The sequence below is a fragment of the Eubalaena glacialis genome, chromosome 6, assembly GCF_028564815.1.
Source record: "Eubalaena glacialis isolate mEubGla1 chromosome 6, mEubGla1.1.hap2.+ XY, whole genome shotgun sequence".
Lineage (NCBI taxonomy): Eukaryota > Metazoa > Chordata > Mammalia > Artiodactyla > Balaenidae > Eubalaena > Eubalaena glacialis.
Window position 1 is genome coordinate 51,882,653 of NC_083721.1, and position 12,565 is coordinate 51,895,217.

Here is a 12,565-nt window from a genome sequence, read left to right on the forward strand (position 1 = left end):
ACTATCACTATCAACTATCACTATGTCAGATGAGATAGGCATTTGCCAAGAGCCTGCAACTAAGAACTCCATGCATAGAATACGATCAATGATGCTATGCATAGATAAAAAAGAGAACAAAATCCTATAAGATGCATTAAAAAATTAAAATTAAAGTTTGAGAAATATTTTATCTTGAAACTTTTAAATAAATTTAATAAAACATAATTTATACTTTTGAGATTTATCTTATAACTATTTTTTTTCTGATTTCTGCTATATTTTGCTTTCCATTATAACTGGGAAACATCCAAGATCCCTTGAAAGACTTTTGTTGTTGTTTTTTGCTACATCAGATTTCTTATTTAGTTATATTGGTTAAGATGGGCCAGTGGCAAGAAAAAAAAAGCCATGGAAAATTATTTTTTTCTAGGAAAGGAAGCATGTTCAAAAAGAAAAAAAAAAAAAAACTGTCTCTTTAATTTCACAGACGTTCTCTTCATTACAGCTGGAAGGATTTTTATTCATTCATCTCTATTTCAGAAACTAGCAGTACCATCTTTGTAGTGGAGATTGGATTTGTGTTTTGAGGTGCCATGTTGTTCTTTAACTCCTATAAGAAAAAAAAACTGTATCATGTTGACTTGGCTACCAAAGGGATTCCAACAAAGTCCATAGTCATATGCACCAGTTTTATTTTTATGAACAAAGTTGTTTCCTTTGGCTTTCAGATCACTAAAAAATTAGCTCATTCAAAGTGTTATCAAAACTAACTGGATCTAATGTAATTCATGTCTCTACTTCACATTTATACCAGATTACAATGTGTTAAAATGTACATGTAGAGGAGCAAAACTTGCCACCTCAAAATACCTCTTTGGCATGTGTATTATATTGGGCTGAAAAAAAATCAAGGCCCAAAAGACTCAGGAAGAAACTTTGACCTTCCCTTTAACTGTTTTAAAAATTTACATAAAAGGCCTGTTCCCAGAATAGAGCTATCACCAGAGATAGCCTCAAAGAATATGGGCTAAGTATGGGAAGGGAGACTATTGGCAAGGCCAAGAGATCAGGGGCCACTCTGTCCAGTTGTCTCTGCAGGGCCCAGAAAATGTTTATTTACTAAACATTTGCTTTTCTTTCTCCATGTGGATTGCCTTCCTCCCAGTGGTTTGAAGTCCCAAGCAACTACCTCCAACATTCTCTTTTGTCTTTAACTAAAGATGGTATTTATACTGTTTTCCTGGGTCTTTCCCATTATACATATTTGGTTTTCTCCTGTTAATCTGTCTCATGTCAATTTAGTTCTTAGACCAGCCAGAAGAACCTAGGAGAACAGAAGATAATTTCTTCCTCCCCAACATACAGAATTTAAAAGTCTAAGCTCCTTTGTAGTCTTCACATTGTGCTCTGACTCTTGCATAATAAGGGGAAATAGTAATAGTGGAGTTAGTAGATAATCAGCACATATGGTGACTTACCATGCGTTGCGTGCTGTGCATTAAACTTTTTATTCTCACAAGAATAGATGCTTAAAGTAAAATAATATTTCAAACACAATCCATATGATATATTTCTAGTCAATTACTTTTTGTGTTGTTCAACACTTCTACAAGGTACATATATTAAGTTGACTTTTATTTTCAGAGAAAAGAAGAAAGACTATACTACTTGCTGAATACCTCCTAATAAAATTTAGTTTTCTTCTATTTATATTTTAGAATATTTAAATAATAGGGATACAATTATAATGTCCAAAATTCTTTAAGAGTTTAGAAAATTTAAAAACACAAAAATCCAGTGACCTAGGAAAGTAGTTTAGAAAATTATGGACTCTTAACAAATACAATGTAACAACAACAACAAAAAAAGACTTTTTACACTTCTTTGGGTTAAAGAGCAAATCACCTTGGCTCAAGATATTTTTATTAATATTTTATTTTTACCTTTAAAAAGAAATTCTATTGGTATGAATTTCAAATACCATTTTTTTTGCTACATAAAAACATTGACACAATTACTATTAATTTTTTAAAGCATAAAATCAAGTGAATGGAGTTAAATGCAAAATGCACCTGTGTGCTTCTTAAAAACAATCTGATTCATCAGGTAACCCAGGACAAGTGATTTATAGGCAAGATGGAAAGGAGAGGAAAGACAATAACTGAATGAATATAAAAATATCAGATAAACTATGGGATTATATATGGCATCATATAAACCTTCTGGACTGTGTCTCCAAGCAAAATATATCTTTGCTCTCAGTTCTGCTGGTACCAAGCTGCAAAATTTGGAGAATTATTCCAAAATTTAAAATTGAAGGAACAATTAAATAAGAGAAAGGAAACATGCTACCCCAGAGAAATAGGCTAATTTTAAAAGCACACTTCACCATTATTATATTTAAATGACGTTTTCAATCACTTGATTTGACCCTATGTGGTGCATAGCAACTGCAGTCGCACAATATATTTGAATGAGGATTATTATAATTTACTAAGAAGTGCTGCAGGAGATTAGGAAACTTGAAAGGCCAGCACTGCACTTCCATAACAGACATCACTGCCAGATAATTAACCTTGCTGTTTGTTTAGTGTCTATCGAATGCTTCATTACTGATTCAGTTAATTATCTCCTGGTAATGACCGCTACAGAAGGTAGAATTGCTTAATTAAAATTATTTAGATAAAAGAGGAACTTTGATTGGGCCATGCATATTAGAAAGGCTTGATTAATCTTGATGAGATACACAACACATTTAAAGTTTTACTTTATTGTATCAAAATGCCAAATTCATTCTTTTTTCCAATCAAAAATAAAATATTTTTTTCTTTTGCCAAATACATTTAAAAAATAAGACAACAAGGGGTAGATGAAAAACAGCCCTTTCAGTGCTAATTTTACTATAGGGAGGCTTGAAGAATAAAAGGAGAACCCTATTTATTTTATAAGATGCGACTGATATAAATTAGCATTCCTTCTTGCTTGAAGGGATGGTATTATACCCAGGAAGGCAAACTTGGCACTGTGCATACACACCTCTTAAGAGATGTAGATACATTTCATCTTCACCTTTCTTCATAAGTATCCACAGGTGAATTCCCTAGTCCTTTCTTCGTACTAACGTGGCCACCAGATTTGAGCACTGGCCAGGTGATACTCTTTGTGCATGAGTCAGAATGCATTGGGTTTAGAAAAAAACTCTTCCATTTCAGTACCAGTAGCAGTTTTACAGAGTCTTGTCATCTTCCCTTGAGTAAAGAGTGTCTTTTTCTTTCTTAAGATGAAGATAGAGTTCATTGTTTTGACCACTTCCAGCTCTAGCTAGATCAAAGAACAGTATTTCATCTTCTTGGCTTCTCAGGATAAATATTCCTAAGTGAATTTTATTAAAGTACAGTCAACTTTAATAAAAACTGCATTTTTTTTCTTTTTTAGTGGGCAGAGGGTTGTTGTTTGGTTTTATATATGGTGCCTCATTTCAAAGTTCTCCAAAACTTCAAGAAGTTGTTGATAATAATTGCATAAGCTTTCCAATAAATATTTATTCTGTAATGAGCCAAAAGTTACCCTTAATTGCATATATTATGCCACAAATGCATGGAGTTCTTACAGGGTACCTAGAACCTAAGTAGAGTTTAGGAAATTACTGCTCAAAGGTAATGAAAAAGCATACTAGCAGGTCATAGAGAATGTGATAGAGATTCCTCCATAACACTCCCTCCCTGTGACATCTAAGAGTTCAACTGGTATTACAATGTGCACTGTGGAATACAAGGTTGACAGTATAAGATAATTAAACTACTTAAGAGTTAATAAAAACAGACAGATAACACTTGAACATGAAACCTACATTGTGATTATCACAGACTCTAGATTTATTTGTTCTTACTTGGAAATATGCACAACTGAGATTCAAGAAAAATGTCCTGGGGGAAAATACCATACAAATGTTTTACTTGAAAAGGCAATCATAGGCAGACTTTTCTTTCCCCTACAAGTAGGAAATTAATAGCGCTCTTACATACTATAATAATTTAAAAAATAACAAAAAAGCAACCAACACAAATATTTCAAAATAAAGTTATAGATGAGTGCATTCCTCAACATTTTGCAGAATCATACACTAGCCTTTATTAAAAACTATAGTGGAGAAGGATAAATTGGGAGATTGGGATTGACATATACACACTACTGTATTTAAAATAGGTAACTAATAAGATCCTAATATATAGTACAGGGAACACTACTCTGTAATGGCCTATATGGGAAAAGAATCTAAAAAAAAGAGTGGATATATGTATATGTATAACTGATTCACTTTGCTGTATACCTGAAACTAACACAACATTGTAAATCAATTATACTCCAATAGAAATTTTAAAATAAATAAATTAATTTTTAAAAGATGGGTTCTGATGGGTGAGCAGAGGGGCCCTGTCTGGGCATAAGAACAGTAGCTGGGCTTTCAATTAACTTTACTTAACAAAAGGTAAATGAGGTTCTTCAACAAGGCATGGAGGAAACAAATGCTTCAAGGGACAATACACTCTACAACATTATCAATGAATTTACTTTCTACTGCTACAAAGAATAATTGCAATATGTATACCAATGTTTCTTACTAAAATAAATATATATGTACTATCCATGTATATGTTCATATATATGTTCTCTATATATGCTCTATTCACATACATATATTCATATATATATCAATAGTGAATATTTGTATCCTGCCTGTCAGAAGCAAAATCATTTGATGATTTTTTTATACACATGCTTGTACCATCTAGAGATCATTTACTCATTTGTTAAACAAATTTACCACTCAAATATATGAAAACACTTACATGGATTTAAAAGATAAAATTTAACCTTAACACCAACAATGGCTCAACACCAATAAATGGATATGTTTTATTTTCCTTAAAAAAACAAACAAAAACAACTATATATGATGATCATGTTCTCTGACTTGACACAATTTAGATAGAATTAAGAAGATGACTAAAATATTATTATGAATACAGTAAATCCCCTACATATGAACCTTCAAATTGCAAACTTTCAAAGATGTGAATGAGCATTAAAATGTCCAATCACTTGTCTGGTGTACACTGTCACATGCGTGCATCCACTACAAGTGGTTGTGCTTTTGTGTACTTTACTGTACAGTACTGTTGCTGTACAACACAAGGAGCTACTAATTAAGACCTGATGGAACTGGAGGCCCAGAGGAAGGACAAAGAGAGACAAGAGGAAGAAGAAATAACAGAAGAACCGAAGAGATTCACCATGCAGGAAATGGCAAGTGGATTTCCTTTATTTGAGGAGGCACTGTTAGTTTTTGAGGCACAGGACTTAAATGTAGAATGCTACATGAAGGTTGCAGCAGCTGTTCTTAATGCAATCTAGTCTTGCTCTCCATCTCCTATTGCTGACAGTCCTTCAGCTTTACCATCTCCCGCCTCCTCTCCCTCCTCCAGTCAGTAACTCTTCTTGCCTGTTCACTCGATGCCAGCCTCTGTATGCCAGCTGTTGTACTGTACTACTGTACTTTTCAAGGTACTATACCGTAAGATTAAAAATGTTTTCTTTATTTATTGTGTTTGTTTTTATGTATTATTTGTGTGAAAAGTATTATAAACCTATTATAATACAGTAGTATATAGTCGATTGTATTAGTTGAGTACCTAACTTTGTTGGACTTACAGAACAAATTGGACTTACGAATGTACTCTCGGAATGGAACTCATTTATATGTAGGGGACTTACTGTACTTTTTAACGTATCCATGGAATAAAGTAAACCAACAAAATTACTTTAAAGTAACTATTAGAATATACTAAATAATTGCATGGAAACAATGGAATTCAGAAAACACTTAGTTTTTAATGATATATACATATCAAAATGTGAGGAATTAAATTTAAGTAATGTTTGTAAGAAAGTTTTCTGCTCTATATGATTGTAATAGAAAAGATAAAAGCAATAAAATTAAAGGCTGAACACTCAGGCATAGAGATCAGAAAACAGAAAATAAAAGGAAACTGCATAGGAAATATAATAAAGACAAGAGTGGACATTCTTGCAATAGAAAAAATGCCATAATAGAAAATTTTAAAAGTTCTTCAAAAAACTAAAAAGACAAACTTCTAGCACATTTGATTAATAAAATCAGAAAGTACAAATGAGAAATATAAGGATAAAAAGATTAAACTATAGCTGAATACAACTTTTACATAAAAATACTTTAAAAGTATAGAAAAGCCAATATGTAACCTGTATATGAAAAGGACAATTTCATATAGAATTATACCTAAAAAATGACTCTAAATCACATACTCAACGATTTGTGGAAAGAAATATGTAGATGGATGAAAGAAAACTGCTGTTCCTTATTGATAATTTAATTGTAAGTATTGAAAATAAACAATATAAAATTGCTCTTATTTAACCACATTTTATTTACAAAAAATGAAAATGACAAATTTCTATGATTGAACTTAATATAAAAAAATCTACAGAGAAAACTACAAAAATAAAATATAGCTGTTGCTGAAAATTAATTTTGTTTCTAGATACTGATTATACAAGATAGTTAGAAACAATACATTTTTAAAATGTTAAGAAGCAAAACTATGAGCAGCCAACACATAAAAATGGGAAAATATTGTATAGAACTATTAAAATGATTATGATTTTATTTAAAGATATACAAAAATTCCTAAATAAATGAAAAAATTATGCCCTATTCTTGTGAAGATTAAATATTATAAAGACACTATTCATTGGAAATTAATCTTTGAATTAAATTAAATACAGTAAAAATTCAACAAGTTTCCTCAAATAAATTGACAATACTATAAAATTTTCATGGAAGAGAAAGGAAAAACAAACAGTTAAGAAGTCTTACTGGACTCCCTCTGGAAGACACTGGAACTCACCAAAAAAGATACCCCACATCCAAAGACAAAGGAGAAGCCACAATGAGACGGTGGGAGGGGCGCAATCACAGTAAAATCAAATCCCATAACTGCTGGGTGGGTGACTCACAGACTGGAGAACACTTATACCACAGAAGTCCACCCACTGGAGTGAAGGTTCTGAGCCCCACGTCAGGCTTCCCAACCTGGGCGTCCAGCAATGGGAGGAGGAATTCCTAGAGAATCAGACTTTGAAGGCTAGTGGGATTTGACTGCAGGATTTTGACAGGACTGGGGGAAACAGAGACTCCACTCTTGGAGGGCACACACAAAGTAGTGTGCGAATTGGGACCCAGGGGAAGGAGCAGTGACCCCAGGGGAAACTGAACCAGACCTACCTGCTAGTGTTGAAGGGTCTCCTGCAGAGGCGGGGGGTGGCTGTGGCTCACTGTGGGGACAAGGACACTGGCAGTAGAAGTTCTGGGAAGTACTCCTTGGAGTGAGTCATCCCAGAGTCTGTCATTAGCCCCACCAAAGAGCCAGTAGGCTTCAGTGTTGGGTTGGCTCAGGTCAAACAACCAACAGGGAGGGAACCCAGCCCCACCCATCAGCAGTCAAGGGGATTAAAGTTTTACTGAGCTCTGCCAAGAAGAGCAACAGTCAGCTCTACCCACCACCAGTCCCTCCCATCAGGAAACATGCACAAGCCTCTTAGATAGCCTCATCCACCAGAAGGGAGACAGCAGAAGCAAGAAGAACTACAATCCTGCAGCCTGTGGAACAAAAACCACATTCACAGAAAGATAGACAAGATGAAAAGGCAGAGGGCTATGTACCAGATGAAGGAACAAGATAAAACCCCAGAAAAACAACTAAATGAAGTGGAGATAGGCAACCTTCCACAAAAGGAATTCAGAATAATGATACTGAAGATGATCCAGGACCTCAGAAAAAGAATGGAGGTAAAGATCGAGAAGATGCAAGAAATGTTTAACAAAGACCTAGAAGAATTAAAGAACAAACAAACAGAGATGAACAATACAATAACTGAAATGAAAACTACACTACAAGGAATCAATAGCAGAATAACTGAGGCAGAAGAACGAATAAGTGGCCTGGAAGACAGAATGGTGGAGTTCACTGCTGCAGAACAGAATAAAGAAAAAAGAATGAAAAGAAATGAAGACAGCCTAAGAGACCTCTGGGACAACATTAAATGCAACAACATTTGCATTATAGGGGCCCCAGAAGGAGAAGAGACAGAGAAAGGACCCGAGAAAATATTTGAAGAGATTATAGTCAAAAACTTCCCTAACATGGGAAAGAAAATAGCCACCCAAGTCCAGGAAGCGCAGTGAGTCCCATACAGGATAAACCCAAGGAGAAATGCGACGACACACATAGTAATCAAATTGGCAAAAATTAAAGACAAAGAAAAATAATTGAAAGCAGCAAGGGAAAAATGACAAATAACATACAAGGGAACTCCCATAAGGTTAACAGCTGATTTCTCAGTAGAAACTCTAGAAGCCAGAAGGGAGTGGCATGATATACTTAAAGTGATGAAAGGGAATAACCTACAGCCAAGATTACTGTACATGGCAAGGACCTCATTCAGATCTGATGGAGAAATCAAAAGCTTTACAGACAAGCAAAAGCTAAGACAATTCAGCACCACCAAACCAGCTCTACAACAAATACTAAAGGAACTTCTCTAAGTGGGAAACACAAGAGAAGAAAAGGATCTACAAAAACAAACACAAAACAATTAAGAAAATGGTCATAGGAACATACGTATCAATAATTACCTTAAACATGAATGGATTAAATGCTCCAACCAAAAGACACAGGCTTGCTGAATGGATATAAAAACAAGACCCATATATATGTTGTCTACAAGAGACCCACTTCAGACCTAGGGACACATACAGACTGAAAGTGAGGGGATGGAAAAAGATATTCCATGCAAATGGAAATCAAAAGAAAGCTGGAGTATCTTTACTCATATCAGATAAAATAGACTTTAAAATAAAGAACGTTACAAGAGACAAGGAAGAACACTACATAATGATCAAGGGATCAACCCAAGAAGAAGATATAACAATTATAAATATATAAGCACCCAAAATAGGAGCACCTCAATCCATAAGGCAACTGCTAACAGCTATAAAAGAGGAAATCGACAGTAACACAATAATAGTGGGGACTTTAACACCTCACTTCTACCAATGGACAGATCATCCAAAATGAAAATAAATAAGGAAACAGAAGCTTTAAATAACACAATAGACCAGATAGATTTAATTGATATTTATAGGACATTCCATCCAAAAACAGCAGATTACACTTTCTTCTCAAGTGCACACAGAACATTCTCCAGGATAGATCACATCTTGGGTCACAAATCAAGCCTCAGTAAATTTAAGAAAATTGAAATCATATCAAGCATCTTTTCTTACCACAACGTTATGAGATTAGAAATGAATTACAGGGAAAAAAACGTAAAAAACACAAACATATGGAGGCTAAACAATACATTACTAAATAACCAAGAGATCACTGAAGAATTCAAAGAGGAAATTCAAAAATACCTGAGACAAATGACAATGAAAACACAACAATCCAAAACCTATGGGATACAGCAAAAGCAGCTATAAGAGGGAAGTTTATAGCTATCCAAGCCTACCTCAAGAAACAAGAATAATCTCAAATAAACAATCTAACCTTACATCTAAAGGAACTAGAGAAAGAAGAACAAGCAAAACCCAAAGGTAGCAGAAGGAAAGAAATCATAAAGATCAGAACAGAAATAATTGAAATAGAAACAAGGAAAACAGTAGAAAGATCAATAAAACTAAAAGTTGGTTCTTTGAGAAGATAAACAAAATTGATAAACCATTAGCCAGACTCATCAAGAAAAAGAGGGAGAGGACTCAAATCAATAAAATTAGAAATGAAAAAGGAGAAGTTACAACAGACACCGCAGAAATACAAAGGATAATAAGAGACTACTACAAGCAACTCTAAGCCAATAAAATGGAGAACCTGGAAGAAATGGACAAATTCTTAGAAATGTATAACCTTCCAAGACTGAACCAGGAAGAAATAGAAAATGTGAACAGACCAATCACAGGTAATGAAATTGAAACTGTGATTAAAAATCTTCCAACAAACAAAAGTCCAGGATGAGATGGCTTCACAGGTGAATTCTATCAAACATTTAGAGAAGAGCTAACACCCATCCTTCTCAAACTCTTCCAAAAAATTGCAGAAGAAGGAACACTGCCAAACTCATTCTCTGAGGCCACCATCACCCAGCTACCAAAACCAGACAAAGATACTACAAAAAAAGAAAATTACAGACCAATATCACTCATGAATATAGATGCAAAAATTCTCAACAAGGACGCAGATCGCATGCCTTCCACTGAACTCAGCAGCCAAGCCCTGCAGCCACCGAGAAGAGTAGCTGGGGGCTGTCTGAGAGTTAGGAGCTGAGGAGGTGGGAGAGAGGAGAGAATGCAGATAGGGCACTAGGCAGAGGGACTTAAAGGCTTCAGACCCCTCCCTCTAAAATCTATGTCTTAGTACCTGAGGCCTGTTTGTAGAGATGCTACCAGTTGCTGGGTTTGTTGTGTTTGGATGTTTAACATGATTTTTGTCGGGCCAAACTGGAAAGGAAAAAAAAAGACAAAGTGTGTGTGTGCACCAGAGTGCATCGTGGGTCTGGAGTCCGGGTGGGTATCGAGTTGCAGAAAGGGCTGCAACACATTGTAAAGGGCTGGTAGGAAACACATTGTTCTTAACTGGCTGCCGTTGCAGCAGGGGCCGCTGCACAAGCGTTGACCTCGCCGCCACCGAGGCCTGCAAACCTCAGGCTGCGAGGAAGGGAGCCCTTTGCCCTCGCGCCCTAGTCTCCCCACTCGCCCTCCCCGAACCCCTGTGGGCCAGCGGGCTCCCGCGCCTTGCTAATTGCTCGGCTCCCTTCATGCACACACCTCCACTAATTTTACATTTCTCATTCTGCAGGTAGCTGGAAAGCTGCTCAGGGAATATGGTTCCTCCTCTTAGCTACTGCATGAATACAGTGAGTGGTGGCCGTCCAGGCCTCCCTGGTCGGGGGGGTTTGGTAAATTAGCAGCTTGGCTGTAAAAAAAAAAAAAAAAAATCCTCAACAAAATACTAGCCAACAGAATCCAACAACACATTAAAAGGATCATACACCATGATGAAGTGGGATTCATCCCAGGGATGCAAGGACTCTTCAATATACACAAATCAATCAATGTGATATACCATAGTAACAAACTGAAGAATAAAAACCATATGATCATCTCAATAGATGCAAAAAAAGCTTTTGACAAAATTCAACACCTATTTATGATAAAAACTCTCCAGAAAGTGGGCATAGAGGGAACCTACTTCAACATAATAAAGGCCATATACGACAAACACACAGCAAACATCATTCTCAATGGTGAAAAACTGAAAGCATTTCCTCAAGATCAGGAACAAGACAAGGATGTCCACTCTCACCACTCTTAATCAACATAGTTTTGAAAGTCCTAGCCACGGCAATCAGAGAAGAAAAAGAAATAAAGGAATCCAAATTGGAAAAGAAGTAAAACTGTCCCTGTTTGCAGATGACATGATACTATACATAGAGAATCCTAAAGATGCCACCAGAAAACTACTAGAGCTAATCAGTGAATTTGGTGAAGTTGCAGGATACAATATTAATGCACAGAAATCTCTTGCATTCCTATACACTAATGATGAAAAATCTGAAAGAGAAATTAAGGAAACACTCCTATTTACCACTGCAACAAAAAGAATAAAATACTTAGGAATAAACTTCCCTAAGGAGACAAAAGACCTGTATGCAGAAAACTATAAGACACTGATGAAAGAAATTAAAGATGACACCAACAGATGGAGAGATATACCATGTTCCTGGATTGGAAGAATCAATATTGTGAAAATGACTATACTACCCAAAGCAATCTACAGATTCAATGCAATCCCTATCAAATTACCAATGGCATTTTTTACGGAATTAGAACAAAAAATCGTAAAATTTGTATGGAGACACAAAAGACCCTGAATAGCCAAAGCAGTTTGAGGGAAAAAACAGAGCTGGAGGAATCAGACTCCCTGACTTCAGACTATACTACAAAGCTACAGTAATCAAGACAATATGGTACTGGCACAAAAACAGAAACATAGATCAATGGAACAAGATAGAAAGCCCAGAGATAAACCCATGCACATATGGTCACCTTATCTTTGATAAAGGAGGCAAGGATATACAATGGAGAAAAGACACTCTCTTCAATAAGTGGTGCTGGGAAAACTGGACAGCTACATGTAAAAAATTGAAATTAGAACATTCCTTAACACCATACACAAACATAAACTCAAAATGGATTTGAGACCTAAATGTAAGAACGGACACTATGAAACTCTGAGAGGAAAACATAGGAAGAACACTCTTTGACATAAATCACAGCAAGATCTTTTTGATCCACCTCCTAGAGTAATGGAAATAAAAACAAAAATAAACAAATGGGACCTAATGAAACTTCAAAGCTTTTGCACAGAAAAGGAAACCATAAACAAGACGAAAAGACAACCCTCAGAATGGGAGAAAATATTTG